This window comes from Anser brachyrhynchus, assembly GCF_964034855.1.
Source record: "Anser brachyrhynchus genome assembly, chromosome: 6".
Lineage (NCBI taxonomy): Eukaryota > Metazoa > Chordata > Aves > Anseriformes > Anatidae > Anser > Anser brachyrhynchus.
In genome coordinates this window covers 42,899,732-42,919,863 of record NC_137700.1, presented here as the reverse complement: position 1 = coordinate 42,919,863, position 20,132 = coordinate 42,899,732, and the positions used below count along the sequence as shown (strand labels likewise).

The 20,132-nt window shown below is 43.3% G+C and overlaps 1 long non-coding RNA gene across 8 annotated transcripts in view; it reads right to left on the bottom strand.

The window, feature by feature from the left end:
- LOC308197349 overlaps positions 1-18,897 on the bottom strand; it is an 84,810-nt gene extending 65,913 nt beyond the window's left edge. For 7 of the 8 annotated variants that reach the window (XR_013952836.1, XR_013952837.1, XR_013952838.1 and 4 more), the window contains exon 1: positions 18,218-18,897. This is a non-coding gene — a long non-coding RNA (uncharacterized lncRNA). The remainder of the gene's footprint in view (positions 1-18,217) is intronic. The other variant, XR_013952843.1, reaches the window with a different exon arrangement.
- Positions 18,898-20,132: the final 1,235 nt, after the last annotated feature.

Below are 20,132 nucleotides of genomic sequence, written 5' to 3'. Positions count from 1 at the left end.
AGTAATCTGGGACTGCCACCTTTAGATACGTAAGGGCATCTCGTAAAGAAAAGAGCATCATCTGATCCAAGGGGGCTGAAGGCATCTCACACTGTAGCATGCCCGAAGCACACACCGGACGCATCCTGGCTCTAGCTCAGGAGACTAGAATTGAGCTCTGCTCCCCTGAGCACCCAAGGAAATGCAGCTCCATTCATGATAGGAAAGAAGCTGTACAAGCCTCTGTTAGGTCCCAAGGGAGCAGGGGGAAGGAACAAGCTGAAGAGAGCTCCTGCCCTGAGTAGAGTCACTCACTGCATGTACCTTGACAAATTTCATTTTTAGCATGCAATTTCACTCTAATTTTTTTTTAGAAATTACTCAGCAATATATAGCTACATACACATTTTTTGCACAGCAGTTTTTTTGTGGTGTCTCCGCAGACACTCCTAACACAGAGATATCCTCTCCTTAAGGCACAGATTAACAGTGTTATTCTATTTACAGAGCATTTCTCCGTGGCTTTACCTATTAAAATTACCATGTACCAAAGAATAGCAGAAAAAGTGTTAGAGGATTTAGATGGTATCACACCAAGACAACACTGACTGTGCAAACACCTCCAACCACCTCATTTCTGACCTGGACCACACATTAATGTGGTCCTAGGACACTTTGGAGAAAGAACCTCTGCACCAATGCACAGCAATTGGAGGTGGCTTTGGGTCTACAAGCATGCTCACATCTGTGTATTGTCAAATATTTTTTCCCAAGTGTGGCTTTCAGCTCCCAGAGCCTGTCCAACACCAAGTCCCACTAGGTCTTGTGCTGGCTCTTGTGCTTGCAATGGAGACCTCCATTTCAGGAAGATGATTAGAGGAAATATGCGATGAAGTAGATTATATCTTTCCTCATTAAAGAAAGTTCTTATAAACCTGCATGAGATTATCATAAAACAAGTTTTTTCCTTCCCTTGACAGCTTTTGTTCTGAAAAAAATAATCTTGCATACCTCAAAAGTAAACAAACATCTGAGTCACCTTGGTTTGGGGGTGGTTGTGTTTTTTTCTTTGGTTACTGCCAGAAGCCTTACAATTTTCTTAAAGCATGAAAATCAAAATAATATTTTTTATAAAAAAAGATGACAACTTCAGATTTGACAAAGCTCTTTTTCTTGGTATCGACAAGCAATCATCATCTATCTTACAAATGGGTATTTGCCTCACAGCACATTTGTGCGATCACTGGATTTCTAGTCCTTTGAGAGCCAAGATAACAAACGAATCTTCACCTGCTTCAATGATTTCAAAGCTAATCAGAAGATAAAAAGGCTGGCAGGACCACTGACAACACATCGGCAACCAACAACAGATCTTTGCGGGACGTTTATGCATTTAAATTCCAAGCATGGGGAAGCTTGGACACATGCTTACAAATAAGAGGTGGCTAGGGCACAGCACGGACACCTGGAAGGCATGCGGACTCTGCCTGGACACCACACGGCTGCACCACCAGGATGGGGCCCGCAGAACAGCACCATGCACCCCAGATGCCACACGTGCACCTGTACAGTGGCCTTCCCCAACGACAGCCCTCTCCATGCAGATTTCTGCAGGGAGGAAAGAAAAGTAATAAGGACAGCAGATGCCAAGACCTCCCCATGAGAGAGGAAGGGCCCTAGAACAAACACTTGAGACATGTCAAAGGAATAGAAAATGTGGCCATCACCATGGTCTGAGGTATGAAAATTATGAACAACAGCTTGGATAATAGTATTGAGATCTTCACTGATTTCAAGTGGTACCTTCCTGATCTATAACTTGCTTAGATTCTTTTTCCACGTCATCATCTCAGGCCCAAAGTCCCCTGCTTGTTTTCTCCATGGGGTGTTCAAGATTTAACTCAAACGAGGACAAATGATAAAATCCTGATTGTTGGTCAAGCACTGCCTTCCATTTGTCACGAAGGCCCCAAACATCTTCAGTTCAACAGCCAAATTCCCATCAAACTGGCTCCATGAAAGGCAATGTGCTGTATCTCAACCTTTCTGCCACTGTCTGCACTTGGGACTCAATCCAGTTTTTGGTGCCAAAAAGATCAATTTAGCTATTCCAAACACAGCAAGATGGACAATGGTATGAGTGGTAAAACCTCCGCAGAATCTGGTGCTCTCTGTTGCAACTCACTTGGGAGCCATCACAGCAATGAGTCAATATCCTGATCCAGGAAGTTCATCAGGGATGTAAACGTACTTTTAAGCTTTTACCTGGAAAACTCCTAAGTCTACTGATAGCCCAGTCTCCAAAAGAGTTTGTGCTCCAAAGCAAGTGCTTACATATGGCTGACCTGAAATATGATAATCTATATATAGATACCAGTCATTGAAAGTAATTACTCAAGCCTCCATCCAATAGAGGCATTGCAAAAAGGAATAGCCTGTATTCCCCAGCGGCAGTGTCAGGAGGCCGATCATAATTCTCTCGACTCGGAAAGCAAGCCCAGAGAGAGGTGGTTGGGGCATTTGACTCTGCCTTTGATGAGGGAGCAGTTGCTGAAGAAGAACTACGATAACCTCCTGACTCCAGAAAAATGTTAAAATGTGGCTCAGCAAGAATCTGATTGTTTTACTTTACCTCATGACTCAAGTTCAAAGCAGCCAAGTCGTTTCAAAGACAGATGAATATATTTAGATTTTGGTGACTGATCACAAGTTTCCAAAAAGCTTACATATTCATCCCATGGGGAAAGAGATCACCGAGGGCAGCTGTAATTGGTCCAGGGGCGGTCTGATTATCTGCAGATTACCTGTTCCTTGATGCAAAGAAATAGCTGTCAATTTGCTCCGCGGGGCTCGGGAGGAGTTTCGGTGGGAGCCCAGATGTCATTATAAGCCCCTCTGACACGGGCCTCCCCCAGCATGTCCACTCAGAGCCACTCCGAGGGGCTGTCACAGGGCTTCTCTACCCTGACTAAATCTCAGCTACTGCGAGGAAAATAAATGGCATACGAGCCGTTTATTACCCAATGCAGCAGCCCTGTGGCTCTCCTCTCAAGGGCTGGCACCACAGACCTGCCAAAAAGGCATCTTGGACAGCTGCGAGGGAAAGGGGGCCAAGTGGGCCAGGGGAAAGCAGCCCTATGCCCAACCCAATGGCCACCCCGATCTGTTATGTCTCGGTCTTTGGTCAAGTTTGAGAAAATGAGTGAACAGTGAGTTTCCATTGCTACATACATCATCTTATCAACCTTATTTTTTGTGATATTTTGTAAATTACAATAAATTTGCTTTCTTCTGAATATTCAGATGCTTCAAAAGGTACCCAAAGGATGCAATTATACCCTAGGGAAATATGCTATTATGTGCACATATCATGTTTTGCATAGGCTTTCCAGCATCTACATAATTTATGTTTTTCTGCATAATTTCCCCTTTTTATGTTTCCTATGTGTTTGTGAGATAATGCAGAAGTCAGTTCTCTACCACCAAAAATACAGAAAGAACTTAAAGTCGGTATTCTTACTTCACCCAATCTGCTTTACTTCCCACAAAACCCTTGGAAAACCCCTGGAGAAATCCTTTCATATGCACCAAACATCAATGCCCGAGGAAAAACCCAGAAGGTCGAGGCAGCTCTCTGAAAGGAACCAGAACCTTGTCCACTCCCGTATTCATCTGGGCATTCAGAGGGGCCTCTGATGGATAACATTGAAATGGGAAAGCTTTTAAACTGTTTATAATCCTCGCTTCGTGTTTGAACCGTACAAAAATAATTCTCCAAAACTTTCAAGTCGCCTTTTAGCTTTCCATGCCAGTCGCTTGCATGCAAGCTTGCTTTTAATAAAAAAGAATAAAAATGAGAATTTTCAGTCAGGATGTAGTTAAAATTGATGTCTACACTTCCTTTTCAACTCATTTGCCTAGAGATTTTTGCTGGTGGATTTATATTTATTTTTTTTTAAATACAAGATTATAAAAGGTAGGGGGAAAGACTTTGTGCAGGTGACCCCACAGCCTGGTAAAGGGCTGAAGCCAAGATCGCCTCTGGTTTCTCCTTTTTGCTGGGGTGTGATGAATGACTGGTGGGCTGGAAGAAACCGCTGAATGCCCACGGTGCCCCAGGAGGTGAGGCACAAGCAGCAGAGACCCCTCACACTGCCCACCCTCAGACTCACCACACCTCTCAGCCACAGGGGCTGCTCCCTGTGTCCTGGCTCCTTGAGCCACCAGAAGCAGGAGAAAGCTTCCTTAGAAGTACTTCTAGTAGAAATAACGGATAATCTGGCCCTCATCATTGCACTCGTTCTCAGGAACTCAGAAAAGTGAGCCCTTCAAACCCTCCAAAACAAAACAAAAAACACCTGAAAAAACACAAGAACACATCACTGTCTCCTAAGAAATCCCCTTCTGAGGGATGTTTCTTTTGGTAGAGGCTGCCAGGTGCTGCTGGAAGCAGCCTTGTGCTGGAGTGAGATGAGGCCTTGCTGCTGGAGCAAGCTGAGGCCATGCATGCCGGTAGGAACGCTGCCCCGGTACAGCTGCTACAGGCAGTACGCTTTCCCACTTGGAGGGGAATGAAAACCCTTTGTTTTCCAAACAGGGAAAGAAAGACATTATGAAAACCACAGCTGACATCAGACCATCTCACCTATTCATCTCCAAGAACCCATCCTAATACAAATATCCGCTCCCAAACACAATGCCTGCCAGTGAAATTAGGAGCAAAAACCCATTTCCCTTTGTACCTTACCCAGAACGTCATGGGGTAATCCACTTATTTAAAACTCACTCCTAAGTCCATGTTAAATCAGTCATGGAGCAGTGCGGAGGCATTACAAGTATGTTTTCTTCTCTACAAACCATGACAGACTTCAAATTGCCAACAAAAAAAATGTCTCATGCGAATAAAAGAAAATATTTATGTTGTGGAACCCACAGCGTGAAACAGCAGGAATAAAATAATCTGGTAAAATTTAAAGAATAAGATTCTTTGTAGAATACATGAGAGAACACCTGCTGCTTTCCTTATTTTTTATTTATCATAATTAATATGTTCAAACTAAGCAGTATGCAGATGTATAAAAACAAACAGCTGAAAAAATAATGAATACTTTTCATTAAAAAGTTCATTTGAAGTTGAGAAAATGAATGATTAATTAATCACAACAGAATCTGCCTACTTAAAAGCCTATTGACATATGTTTCAAAATCATTTGTGTAATTCGAGATAACTAGCAGCGAGGACCGCCCGGCCCGCGAAGCTCTCTGCTCTACAGAGCCAAGAGTTGGGCGGCTGACAGCCGCTGGGCGAAGGAAAGCCTGTCCTAAGCTCAGATATACAGAAGACCAGAAGAACGTTTTTTTCAGAGAACATTTCAGCACGCCTCAGTGCTTCTTCGGTGGTCAAATACAGTGCACACTCACCCATCTTCTCCCTCGTTATCTCTAAAGAAGCATGCAAGTTAGCAAACACACTCTCACACCTCCCAGCAAGCATAAATTAGTAGCCAGAGATTGATTCCTTATAATCAACCAGTATTGATAATAAGTTTCCTAATGATTTGAAGGACTTGGAAGCAGCTGAAGGGTTTCTAACAGGTGAAGAGAGAAGTCACCAAAGAGGCATGGATTTATTTTAATGGAAACTTAAAGACACAAGCCCAGGTCTGGGTTCGGTTGGGTTACATCAAAGGTGAGGAAGATGAAATAGTTAAAATGCAATTTGCCAAGGAAGCAAGGGACAGACAGGAAGGACAAGGGTCAGGTGAAAAAACAAGGTGCAGGAGCACCCTCCCCCTCCCCAAACACACACCTTCACACCCCCGCCCAGCATATTCTAATCTGTTGCTGGAGCAATTTCTTAAAATGCCTCTCTTCACAGGATATGTGAAAAATACCTTAGTTTTCAGCCATGCCTGCTATCTCAGGAGAGCATAAAGCTGTTTATACTAAAACTGTTTTGCCTCACCTTTGCACCTCTGCAAGAAGCGGTGCCTGTTCATGAAAGCATCGATCCCCTCTTGTTTCTATGATATTGCTCTAATCTAGAAACACAAAGAGGCTCATGTCATACATATATTGTATCGCACCTCCCGGGGGAATAGAAAAATTAAAACAGAGCCACGAGAACTCTGTGGGATAAAGCACGCCTTGCTCGCTGCCCCTGCGTGGCAGAGCAGAGGTGGGTGCTCGTCGCAGGGCTCTGCCCCAGAACCCCCCCAGCACCCGCCTGGGATAACCCCCTGCTTGCTGACAGTGCCACAACAAAGCCAAGCAAATCAGGGGCTGACCCCAAAGGTGCATAAATTAGAATTAATCTTTTACAAGATGGGGCAAAAAATAGAAACTACAAAGGAGAAGCCTGAAAGGATGCACTTGCTTACATCCCTCCCCTTCTCAGAGCATTTCATTTCCACTCCTCCTACTGCAGCGTCAGCATCCAAACCTGACCTCAACCAAACCCCTGTAATGCAAGAAAAAACTCCTACAAATCCCTTTGCACAAAGTTAAACAAATTCCAAAACAAACTCTTTTGAACAGCAACCACCAGCAAGGCTTACCGGAAAGTAAATCTCGTTGGAAGGAAAAAGAAAATATATAAACAGTCAACATGAAATAAAACACAGCAGAGTCCATGAAGCTCCCTGGTCCTTCTGCATCAGCTCCTTGGTTACCTGAAACGACTCCCCCAAACCCCATCTCAGCCTCCTCCAGCAGTGCCAGCACAACTCTGCCCTCGCAGAGTTGGTTGGGCTTCAGGAGACCTCCGAGGTGACCAAGAAACAAGGAAGATGAGTGGGATTTGCTCAAAACTCAGGCTTCATTTCAGGTGGTTTTGGTGATGTGATAATCAATGGTGAAGACCGCTTTCTGGCCAGCAGGCTGTGTCAGCACACATTTATTGCTTGACATGACCCCAGCCCAGCAGCGCACACCCTGCCCATGCCCACAGCCCATCCTCCTGCCCCACCACACAAGCCTCTTCCCGAAGTCACGCACAGCCCATTACCGGGTTGTTCCATCTATTATAATCTCAGAGCGTGTTATTACATCCCTCTGTCCAAAATGTGATCTTAAGTAGCAGCTTGTACAATAATTAAATGTAGTAGTGAGAGCATTGTTAAAGTCAATGAGCCAGTGCATCAGCAGTTTAAACACATTTAAGTTAACTTGATTGCACTGACTGCAAACCAGGAGAAGTTCCGTGCAATGGGTGGACGAGTGTAGAGAAGCAGCATCTCCATGGGTTTGGGGGCCCCAGGCAAAGTCCCCCTGCCTGCCTTTCAGGGGTACATGCCAGTTCTTCATCTATCTGCTGGTACTGCTCTTGGGCTGGTACCAAAAATAATCCAAATGCACCAGTATCTTGAAGAGAACATAGAGCAGCGGCTTCTTTCCTTTACAGTAGTGATGCTCTGAACATTTAAAATGAAAAGCACACAGGTACAGAAGGTCTCTGGAGGTAGGAAGTTATCACTGGACTTCATCCCAATAAGCCTTTCCCCTCCAATTCAAACATACCCCAGTCATGACCACACTTCATTCACTTTCACCTCCTGAACACATTGAAGTGGGGGTAATTTCGGCACAGTGAGGACCAACACTTTACCCTGATGCCATGTCTCGAAGGGGTTTAAGAGTTTGGCCAAATTAAAGAGAAACAGGAAAACATGTGCACAGTAACTGCTGGGCCCCACAGCCAAATAAAAATAAATATAACATATGACAAGAGACCTCAAAACTGCTTGAGACACACAACAAATAGAAGCTAGTTTGAAGAAAATTTGGAATGTATTATTTTTAGAAGGAAACAAATCAAAAAATCCTGATAGTATTTCAAACTAGAATAAAGGCTGGAGAAGCAATGACCAAATCTTACCTACTTCTAGAGTACTGCTTCCTGTATCACTGTGTAATTTGGAAAATAACAGAGGAAGAGCCTATAAAAGGAAAAAATATTTTTGTCCAGCACTACTTCCTCTCCCATTTCTACGAATTAACAGCGCTTTTTATAAGGACATTGGTTTGAATCCAAAATTATATTGAAACATTAAAAAAGGACCTTTGGACATCTTATATTCTCTCCTTAAGTGAGAAAATTTATCAAAAATGACCTTTTTCATAAAAACCCACTTCAATAAACTGCGGGATTTTGATCCACAAAGCACTTGTTCAAATATTCCCAGACCAAAATAGTTATCCTTAAAGCACATATAGAGATACATCAGCATTAAGAAATAATGGCCAAAAAGTTTAATGAATATAATTTTTTTAATGAATTTTTGGCATCTGTTTGGCATGCCACGGTCAATAGAATTTATGATACATGGAGGAATGCCTATATGTGTTTTCTGTAACTTACACATAAAAATTTATTCTTTCGTGTTAGGCGGGCAGTGGAGCGATCCCAAGCAGTTCTGACCTCTGCTATTTACAGAGCCCGCTGCTGGCAGAGGCTGTGCTCCCGACTGCAGCAAATAGATTATTTTCTCACTCAACTTTTTTATTTATAATATTACAAAAATAAATGTGACATGTTTAGGGGATGTGTCATTTTAGAAAGCTCAACCAAGGCACATTTTGGACTTTTTATTTTTAAGGGTCACCCTTTTTAAAACAATTTCCCGAATAGTTTTCTATTTTCTATGCAGAAAAATCAGATCATAACACTCAAATTTTATACAACATATGTTGGTGTCTTCAAAAAGTAAATACATAGATGCCTTTACGAACCTTACTGAACCAAGAACAATACTAAAATTCCTTTCTATAGCAAAGAGCCATCTCAGCATCACCGAAACTGAGACACAGCCAATACAAAAAGGAATTGAATAAGTGAATTTAATTTTTTTTTTCCAGCAGGTTCCTGAGCACTGTCCCAGTTCTGAGCAGGCAGGAGGGATAAAGAGACACCTATCAGATCTACCTGAATAATAAATATTATCTTTTCAAAACTATCTTAGCTGCAACCAGTCCGCCTGCTTCACAGGAAAAAGCATCTCACCCAGGTCTAAGGCACAGCTTCAGCTTGCTGGGATGCAGCAGCTCTTAAATTGCACAAATATTACATTTGTGCTTAGTGCTTTCTTCAAAATGCCACTGCAGCTCTGCAACGGCAAGGGAGCAAAACAGTTTTTGGAAACTGAATTTCCAGAGCACTGGGTAAATTCCCTACAACCTGACAAGCAAAGCCTGCTCACAAACAGGCTGGGCTGGAGCTGTCCTTTCATCTCAAAGCAGGCTTGCAGTAGTACCTCTTAACTAATGGCATATAAAAGATGACTATTTTTGAAATATTCATGTAAGAGAGGTCTATGATCAGGCTGTACTAAACCCCAGGAGTGTAAATGTCTGCTCCACTCCTGTCCCTGCCCTTTCTGCTCTGCTCTTGTCTTCAAAAGCCACCAGCGCTGAGATTTTCCCTTTCCTCCTGGGGAACGAGTGTGGTTTAACAGCTCCCCGTGTTGATGCTGGCACAGACACGCTGCAGGGGCTCAGGGCAAAGCCCTGTTGATGCCTCCCTAATTCAGGCCTTAGAAGCCATCAGCACGGACACATCGAAGAGGTACTCGGTTTGTTGTGGTGTCTGTCAGCCCGTGTTGTTCAGGCAGCGTTGGCACATCACAGGCATAGCTTACGTACTCACAATTTTCTTAAAATAATTATATGGCTTGCTCTTTAAAGCATAGTTGTTTTCTAAAATAAACCTAGGAAAACTAGTATTATGATCTTCTGTTCACTGTCAGCAAACCAGGGTTTCCCCGATGGCTTTTTCCACCTGGCAGCCCCAAAGCTCAGTCTGGGACAGGACAGTCAGGATGGGATCTCCTTTGGCTCACCCATCATCACCAGGAGTGATGCTGTGCAACCATGCTCATTGCATCCAAGAGGAGACAATTTTGACTGTAATAAGTGGCAAACCCTCACACATCATCTTCAGTAATTTCTCATCCACATATTTGGGGTTATTTGTTGCTGAGAAGTGATGGAGAGCAACCCCGCGCGCTTGGGCGCTGGGGCTTCCACACTGACCACCAGCGGGCTCCCAGCACCCACGCGGCACAGAATTACCCACACATCCTTACTGGCACCATCAAAATCACTAACTTGAGCCAGTTGTTATAAATAGCATGCATGGAGGGAAAAACAGGATCTTGTAATTGATTATTTAGTGCAAAAAGAGGAGGAAAATTATCACAGGTGGTGATGGCAGATGTGACAGCCCAGGATACTTGGCAAAATATGGAGCATATTTGATTAGTGATATGGATGCTTCTATGGCATTGGCAGCTCCACTTCTGTTAAACCCTTTAAGTAGGGTTGTACATAATAAAAACTAAATGGGAGTTAAGAGTTTATTTTCTTTTTGATACTTAAATCATTGTGAACAATTGCAGATTCTGTCTGATATTAGCTAGCTAAGTAAGGCTATAAAATTCTTTCAGTAAAACAATGGTAGCAATTAGGCGTTTAAAAACTGACCATCACTGTCAGATCTCAAAATGGATGCGTGGCCATATGAAAGGCAGCAGCCATACATATCATGTCATGGCACAGGGCCAAGGATATTATATTTCCAAACAGTGATTCTAAAGGATATTATTACAGTTAATTAGTGAATGCTAATTAATTTTTATGATTTTTTTTCCTCTTCCCCATTATTCTAATATTTTTGCCCGGTGGAGGTCTCGGGAGAAGCTGGAGATGTGCTGGGTGGGAAACCACCCCTCCACGGTTCTGCGCAGGGACACGCTGCTGGGCAGGCACTGCCCTGTGCAATACAGGATCAGCACCACTTGCATCCTTAAAACCACAGGTCCCTTCCCAGAATTGCACCCCCCTCGCAGGACCTGCATTTGCAGAGATGTTTTGGCACATCCTCATCAACAGCACGATTCCTGCTGCCTATTTGCAAGCCAGGCAAAACCCATGCTCCTTTTCCTGCAGACCTGGGCGGGGGGGGAGGAACAAAACAAAAACCCCTTTATGGTAACAAACCCAGTACAGAGACAGTAACTAAAAGCATGCTGCCTTTTTTTTGGGCCAAGGAAGCCTTCCAGTACAGCCCTCAGCATCAATCTGGGAAGACATCTACCTTCCTTCATGAAATTCCTGTACATTATTTTGCACATTTGATAAAAGAAAATATGAAGAGAAGCAGTTGTTCAGCCTTCCATGGGATGCATGGATAATGAAGAATTATGGGGCAGAATGACTGTACAACTTAATTGTTTTCAGTAACAAGCCTCTTGAAGGCTGGTTTACCCAGGCTAATTTTTCCTACACTTCTTATGCATCTGCAAGTAAGAGTATGTAATCAGGAGGGGTGTGTGTCCATCACACAAGTCTCTCTGCACAACACCAGTGCAATTACTCTCCCAATGAAGTTTTACTGATGTGCAGAGGCAAGCACAGGGCATCCTGCAAACAGGAGAGGGGCTGGAGCAGGGGGACAGGAGCGCGGTGAGGTGCTGAAATGAGGGACTGAGGGACCCACGCTGCACTCACCAGCTTCATCTGTCTCTGCCACTGTTAAGAGCAAACAAATTGTTCCTCATATAGCTCCAGCTTCACCCTTCACCTCCTGAAAGATCATGGAAGAAATATGCCACCAGTACCCAGGAAAACTCCCACGGCAGTTTGTCCGTGCTAGGTTCAGCATTTTATTTTTCCTCGCTGAAATATAGCCCAAATATGAGCCCTTTCCTCATACAAATCTTCTACAAATCTCCCTTTGTTCGGAGCCTTTAGACAAAACAGAAAATTTAATACTGTAAATCTCCAGGGAGAGAGGGAAGGTGGAACGGTCAGAGACCAGCAGGAAAAGGTGTTTCCAGGCCACGTCCCCAGGCCCGTGACCCCATTGCCACCAAGAGCTGCCCACCTGGCCTTGAAGGGCACCACTGAGCAGGACGGGCAGATGGGGATGGACAGACCATACACCTGCAATAAACTCCCAATACACCGCTGGTCTGGGCATCAGACTACAGCCAGCACTGAAGCAGTGCTTCTGTTGCAAAGAACAACAATAAAATGCAATATTTCTATTTTTTTTTAAATAAAGCCTATGAACCATCCCACCCCTTTCACGCAACCAGGATGCTTCTCTCTTTTATGCTTGTTTTCGTGTGCCACAAACTTGCACTCTCTGGTCTAATTCTAGCATTCTTTTGGTTTTTAATTTAAAATCACTGTGGTTGGTGAAGTTGGAAAGGAAATTTATACTTCTAATCTTTCACATGATTTTAGCAACCTTATGTAGTATTGGCCCCTTGCAGAGTCATCTTCTGACTTGCTGTAAGCTTCTCTTTGTGGAGAGAAATAAAGGAGCCAAAACTTCTCATTTTTACAGCACTCATTTGACCCTAACTGTGCTTTGTTTTATTGAATTTACTTGTTTACAAACACCCACACCCCAACCCACCACCTACGCTCAACAGGGAAAGCCACCCTTCGTGTTGACACCAACGTTTCTTCAGTGAAGCATCAACAGATGCTTTCAGACCCCAGCCTGCTCCCACACCTCCTCCCCGGTTTAAGTCCCAGTTGCACAGGGACCTTTGGCCAAGCCTGTCCCCGTCCTCACCCCAGCACGAGCCACGCCACCAAGCCCTGCCCGTGGTGCCCCGCACCGGTTTCACCAAACTGAGTACCATAGATGGGAGAGGAAGGTGCCTCCTGGAAATCAGTGACCACACACTTCCAGGACATCCTTTATCCTAAGAGCCACAGGACAAGGTAATGATGTAAAGGGTAAGAACAAGAGGGAAATAAATATTACAAGGGCTCCAGCGCCACGTTAGCTAGTATGTCTCCATTTACCTAAGCACATCTGGAAGCCACTGCACAAAAGCTATGTATGTTTAATACACCACCACCACCCATTCTCCTCTCTGCCTTATTCCTGCCAATACCTCAGCTCCCAATTCCCTCTCATCCATGCACAACCACTCATTCAACAGGAAAACGCTGATGCAAAAAAAAAATGAGCTGTGATTTTTTAAGCAATTTGATAAGTATTTTGAGTGCTAAATAGATTCTCTGCATACAGAAACGATCACATTTTTGCCATTCACCAAGAATGAATATCTAACTGCAATCAAATCAGTACTTCAGCTGCTACCAAAGCAGTAACTGCTGCTTACAGTATCTTGTGGACATGTCAGGCATGTTGAGCTCAACCCACCTCTACTATCAGTCCTGGTTAACTTTCCTTCTGCTATGTCCACCACGAATACCCTTAACCATGGCATTTGCAGTGCACTGATAGATCAGCACACCTAATTTAGAGGTAGCAACAGCTGCTAGATAAATCTATGTAGCAAAGGCAAAAATACTGCTCTAAATTCAAACTCTTTTCCTGACCCTTATTAAGGATTTCATGCAGAAAGAAAAATAAAAGGCGGCTGTTCCCCCTGTTCTTCCTAGGTTACCCCTTAGAAAGCCTTTGGATGGATTAGCTGGAGTAACACGTATCAGCCTGGACGGTGACGTTTTCTGAGACAAATGCTTGATTGATTTGTTGCATGGCCATTTCCACTGATTTTCCCTGCCGCGAGGTTTGGGGCCCTGTACCTGCAGCACAGCCAAAGAGGAGTCCCCAGGGGCAGGCAGCAGAACACCAGGCAGAGCAAGGCCATTAACAAACCACTGCAAGGAAGCCTCCAAAGGGTTGAAGCTGGAAGGTGTTTTCAGAAATATAATGCAAGGCTTTCCAGGATAAAAATATTCTGTTTTAAAGTGTCCACATTGAAGTGATGCATATAAGAAATTCCAAAAGATTTCATTCTGTTTCTCTTAAAGCGGACTCCTAAGTGGCATTTTTAAGCATAAAAGGGCCTAAATTGAGATGAAAACAGCTAAATGCAAAGCTTAACACAAAACCAAAACCTGTGTTTCTGAGGGCTTATAACTACATTTTTATGGGTTTGTTTTTTCCTTATTGTTGAAGTGAATGCAATTGTGTTTGCATGCCCCATGTCTGAAACAGGCTCAAAAATTTTAATATGGAATAGGCACACCTCGAAGCTCCCCTGCTGCTGGCTGCAAGCAGAACTGAGAAGAAAGTTGGCAAGAAAAATATTTGCAAAAATATTTTAATGGTTGCCAATTTTCATAGTGTTATAGCAAGCCTGACCATGGCCAGAGATTTTCTTGAAGCCTCAGCTTTCACAAGCAGAGATTAGAAGAAAACAGTGACTAACTGAGAATCAGAGCTCTCCTTCAGATAAGAGTCACTAGTCCACATAGTTGCAAAATTCTTAAAAATATGTTCCAACTACAACATATAGACTCAAACAGAAAGCAAATTTAAAATAAATTCATTGTTAGAAATGGAAATTATTTTTTAATAAATTATTTTTTGACCAAAAAACTGATGCCAAAGATAGCAGTTGCTTGGTCAACAATGTAGCCGCCAGGAACCAGAAACCAGGGATTTAAGTCCCTTTGTATCAGCTTCTACACACAAGGCTCGCTTTCTACTAGGTATCTTGGGGCTTTCATCATCAGTGGGGAGAGGGAACAGGAAAGGCAGGGTGAGGGCTTTCCCAGAGGGATGGGATGTGCCTGGGACAGTTGGAAGGGGAAGCCCTTGTCTGCCCCTGTCCTCCCCACCACCTTTGGAAGTGGCAGTGGCAAGATGCTGGACTCACATCTCATCACTGGCTGCCCAAATCCCCATCAGAGGGGATGCACCTCAGTGTTACCTGCATGAATTACAAGGATTAAATCATCCCAAACTGCAGCCAAGGAGTCACTGCACAGCCTAAGCGACCAAAGGCAAAGCCCAGCTACTAAATACTGAATGTGAGTGGAGAAGCACAGTTAATCCAAAATAATCAATAAGTGGAAAAAAATCACATTAATTTTTCAGACAATTTCAAATGCTGAGTATCTTTATCCAGAAGTTTTCTTAATCCCACACAGCATCAGGAGGTTGAGGCAAGGGCTGTGCCTCTTATAGCAGCCACAGCCTCCTGCTCATGCTGCTGCCTGTCCATCTGTCTGTCTGTCCATGCACCTGGGCTCTGGACTGGTTCAGTCCCCAGCAGCACTGGAGCTGGACACCAAAACTGCCCGATTCCTCTGCACTACAAGGCTGTCTCTTCAAATAACTTCATTAAAACATCTTACTCTCCTCCATCCCAAGTCTGTCTTGGAAACTCCCAAATCCCAGGACCACAGGGGTTTGCAGGATGTGGTGGCAGCAGTGCATGGAGTAGGCATGGGGCCAGGCCATGCCTGGCAATCACTGCCTGCAGCCTCACCTCCAGAAGTCCACTAAAAGTAGTCAGGATAGGTGGTGCTCACCAGGACACATTGCAAAGTGCAGGAAAAAACATGGGAAATTGTACATCTGCAGGGAAGCAGTGTAATAAATGTTTAAGGACTGCTCTCACCAGCCCACTCTTTCCCATCAAATTGAGGTCTTGCTTTGGTTTGTCACTGAGTTTGTCTGCTCCAAAACTGTGGTTGTCTCAGTGCATTTGTGAGGTCAGGCAAAATCCTTGTGTTTATACATACTGCATCAGAGACACACTGCCATGTGATTTGCCTCAAATCCTCTGCAGGCCTTTTCCCTCAGTCCTCTGCAGCAAGCACAGAACACGTTTTTAGCAAGTACCTCTATTTTCAGCTCGGTTTGCAGTGAGCCAGTCTGATGACCTCATTCAAAATGCAAATAGAAGAGTATTTTTGGAAACACCTTTTGCAACTTTTACCTATTGCATTGGTCTCCTCATTGTTAGGCAGAGAGCAGGGCTTTTCTAAGAAAATATAAAAAGCACAGCCCAAGAATGGGAGCACAAATTGGAGTTGCCCTTCCTGCCCAGCACCAAACCATGCCCATGAGCACCACATCCACATGTCTCCAGGGATACCAACTCCAAGCAGTTCCCTGGGCAGCCCATTCCAAAGCCTCACCGCCCTTGGTGAGAAGAAATTCCTCCTGGTGTCCAACATAAGCCTCCCATAGTACAACTCAAAACCATTTCTTTACATCCTACCACTTGACACCTGATATTTATCCCTATCACCTGAGAATTATATATCAATTATCTCTATTTAAAGCATAGGAGCAACCCTAACAGACATCCTTATATCTTTCTAGTAGTGGCCACAGGTTCCAGATTGCAGCTGTAAATGTTGAAATAGCCAAGGTTACAGGTATCTAAGAGTCATTTACCTGCTGATAGTAGTGTGAAATGAGCTAGGAGCTTCAGACTTGTTTAAGTAATCACCTGGGTGGTGAAAACAACTGAAACCACTGAGGCAGTTGGCACCCCTGGCTGGCAACATCAGAAGAGAGGTCAGAAATGGGGAATCTCCCCCCATTTCTATTCTAGATCCCTAACTCTCAAAGGAGCTATGGCAGCCAATTTATTCATTCATCTTCTAACAGAAGAGGACCAACTGCTAAGCCACAAAAATGAGGTAAACAATTTCTGAACCTACTAAATATATATCATCAGATCTGAAGTTTGCCTAAAAGGTCACAGACAGCTCTTGCAGCCAAGAATTTGGGAATGCCCCCAATAGCACATGGCTGCCACTCACAATCTGTCTGGTGAACATGGAATACAACTTTTACTTGTGTGCAAGAATAGATCAACACTTGGAGCAAGTCACATATGATGGAGAACAGAAAACTATCAAAAGACCAGGAACATTTGATCAACAAGTAGGAACATTTAATACTCCAGGAAAAAAAGTGAGATTTAAATGCCTGGCAATTATCTGCATAATAAGTTTAAGTGTTGAGAAACTGTAATTATAAATACTGCATTATGCATTCATATATTTTCATGCTCATGTAATATTAGAATTTCAAAATGTCATGACACATTTTACTTAAAACATTTATTTATTGACAATTAGAGCTATTCAAATAGCACCTACTTTTCAATACCTTCAGCTGTTTTCTTCAGTGGTGAATGACAGACCAGAAACAGAAGTAGAAATAGCTCGTGTGATGTGTCAATTTTTTTGATACATGCTACATGCTATTTCCTTTTCTTAGAGCTTCTTTTCTTAAGGCTGCCTCTCCCTCTATATCTCCAGAACAGTAAAATTTGCTCTGCAGAGCAGATACAGTAATGATCCTCCACAGCCACTAAATAATACATGCTTCTCCTTTACTTGTTGTATAATTTTTGGCTTTGCTTCCTCCTTTGCCAGCTACATAAGGAAGATTCATGCCAGCTTTGCATTTGTTCATCAGACCAAATACAAGAGCTAAGACAAACTTTCCATAACCCTCATTAATCTTTTCCAGGCCAAGCTCACCATTCACAGCCAGTTCTTACAGGACAAAGTGGGCAGAAGGAAAAGCTCCTTCGGAGAACGCAGAGCAGGACCTGTGAAAAACATGATCACTCCTCTGTGCAGTCCTCTTTAGATCTTGTTGGTGGGAAACTTTAGATAGATGGTGGAAAACACAGGGCCCAGGGGCAGACATTGCTCCCTGGGAGCAGCCCCACAGCCCATGCAGCTGCTCCCTGCCCAGGACTACAGAGTCTTGTGGATGCAGCAGCTGAAGCTCCTGGCCTAAATCTTTTGCAAATCTGAAGCCCTCTCTCTCCATCTGAGCAGGCTATTTGTAAAGGGTTGGTTTTATTCACCTGAATTTAGTTTTGTAAAGTGAACAGCTTTGAGCCAAACCAGAAGAACCAGACTGAGTCTGGAAAGAAACTTCTCTAAGGAGTTCACACAGCCCTTGCTACTTTCCCTTCTACTGACTCCTTGGTGAATTTTCTCCCTTTCTCCAGACAAGGATCTATTCTAGATTTTCCTCCTGAGCACATAAAGGGAGAACTTTGACATTTAGCAGCAAACTAACCAAAATAACTTTAATACTACATGCAAAATAACATAGCTTAGTCATTTCTTAGATTTAAACATGGGAAAAGGGAGGAAATATCAGATTTTACAAGATTTTTCCCAGTTAATGTCTTAAGGTTGCTTAAAACAGCCTCAAGATAGAAATATATCATGAGGCCACTAAAAAGCAGACTTGAAATCCAACATATACATGGAAGAGCCCTCTCTGATCCTTAAAGAGGCAAAAAGTTAACCTCAGTATCATTTCCCATAATTTGAGGCCACAAAACAAAATTCAGTTTGTGGGGGTGGAAAAAAAATATAAAATACTCCTTTTCCACATTAACAAAAATAAAAACATCTTCCTTGTGAACCAGAAAAAGGAGCATAAATGAATGAATGAAAAAACTATGTACTTTACCTCTTCCATACAGAAACCTCCCCAGCAGCATTTCAGTTCTACCAGTTCAATGCCTGCGTGTGTTCCCCTCTATTTAAAGACTTGTTGCCCCCTAATTAAGCCATCTGCAAGTTCACACTCCAGCCATGCCCAGTCAATCAGGGTAACGAGCAGGTCCTACCCCGCTGCTGGGCACAGCAGCATCAGCGGTGCAGAACCATCAGGATGCTGCCCCCAGGGAGCCTCATCGCTCTCTGCTGGGAATAACTGCAGTGCATGGCACAAAGCGAGCGTCCGCTATGAGGGAAGTGGCATCCAAAACATGCACCCCCACGTCGTTGCAGAAGGGATCGCTAGCAGCAAGCGTTAGATCGGCAGATCCAGAAAATTTATCTAAAACTCTGGTATAAACATCATGGTTAAAGTCTGGTGGGCAAACGAGCTTCTCGTAGCAAAACCAGTACTTATGACATGTAGTTATCTTCAGATCTTTAGGAAGTGCTAATTGCAACCCTGCATCAGCCTTACAGAGTATGCAAAAACCCTGGAACTAGCAGTTGCGCAAAAATCTGAAATTAATAAAATTTCCTCTAAACCCATACTATTTTTCTAATGACAGAATTTTTATCAATTCAAAAACTTGGTTTTCTTTATTTGCTTCATTGTTGTTGTTTTTTAGTATCGTAACATGTTAGCCTGGCATAGTGGGTAACCCATTGGTTAGCAGTGTTCATGAAAGATTACTAATATAAAATAAACTTCTGGTCCCAGTGCTACAATTACAGATAAAATGCATCTGGATTCAAATATATACATATATATAAAACAAATATATATATAAAAATATACTTTTATATATTTAATATTTAATTTATATATATACAATATATATAAATATATTTATATACTATATATATTATATTTATATATTATATTATTTTTTTTTTTGAAAGGTCAGGCTGGAATTTCATTCAAAAAAAAAAGTCTTTATTTTTGGATAATGAGGTTTTTACTCCTTATATCATTCTCTGTTTTACATGCCTCCATCTTTTACGTGGTTATTGGCCGGGTGCCTTGGTGGTGGCCCTGTGGGAAGCCCCCCGGCAGCAGCCTCCGCCCTTCGCCGTGCCTCCCTCACGCCTCCATCAGGAGCGGGAGTCGTGTGACCTTCATCACAAATTCAAGTTTTGCTCTGTAGGGAAAACATCTATGAAACTATAGAGCTATTCTGGGGTAAACGATAGACTATAACTTCCCAGTGACTTGCATCTCAGCCAAACTTGTCCTAATTAGGGAACAGGTAATTGTATTTGCTTGAGAGACGATGGCTGTATTAAAAGGCCAGAAATGTAACTTTCTGCTGTTGCTGCAAGCCATTCTCCTCTTCTCCTCCTGCTCTCCCAGAGAAAACTTGGGAAGCCATAAAACAGACGTATAAGTGGAACATATGTGCATTCCCAAGGCCCAAAAGGGGTTTTTCTCCAAGATGATCACAGGTCCGCTGTGTACCTGGCAACAAAAACGTGCAAAGGGAGTGCAACACTGTAGAAGCCTCTAAAGGCATCAAGGAGAAAAGCAGCAGTTTTCCAGGATGATTGGCAAGAGGTCGGTTCTCTTCAAGCTGTTGCCAAGGACTAGGACATAATTAGATGTCAGGCACAATTCAGCGCCTGCCACCCGCTCCCTGCACCACTCCGGTGCCGGGCTCGTGGCTGGGGATCGTTAGGAGCACCGCGCAGGCATGGGCTGGGAAATTCTGCCTGTAGGCACTAATTTTAAACTGCTCTCACCGATCCCGTGTCCAGGGGGTAGGCATGCAGAATTTAGGGCAAGGGTAAAAAAAAAAAATAAATAAATAGAACGTGGGGGAGAGAGAGAAAGAGAAGCATATAGGATGTGTTAATTTTTGAGCTTCACAAGGGGGGAGATGAGAAGG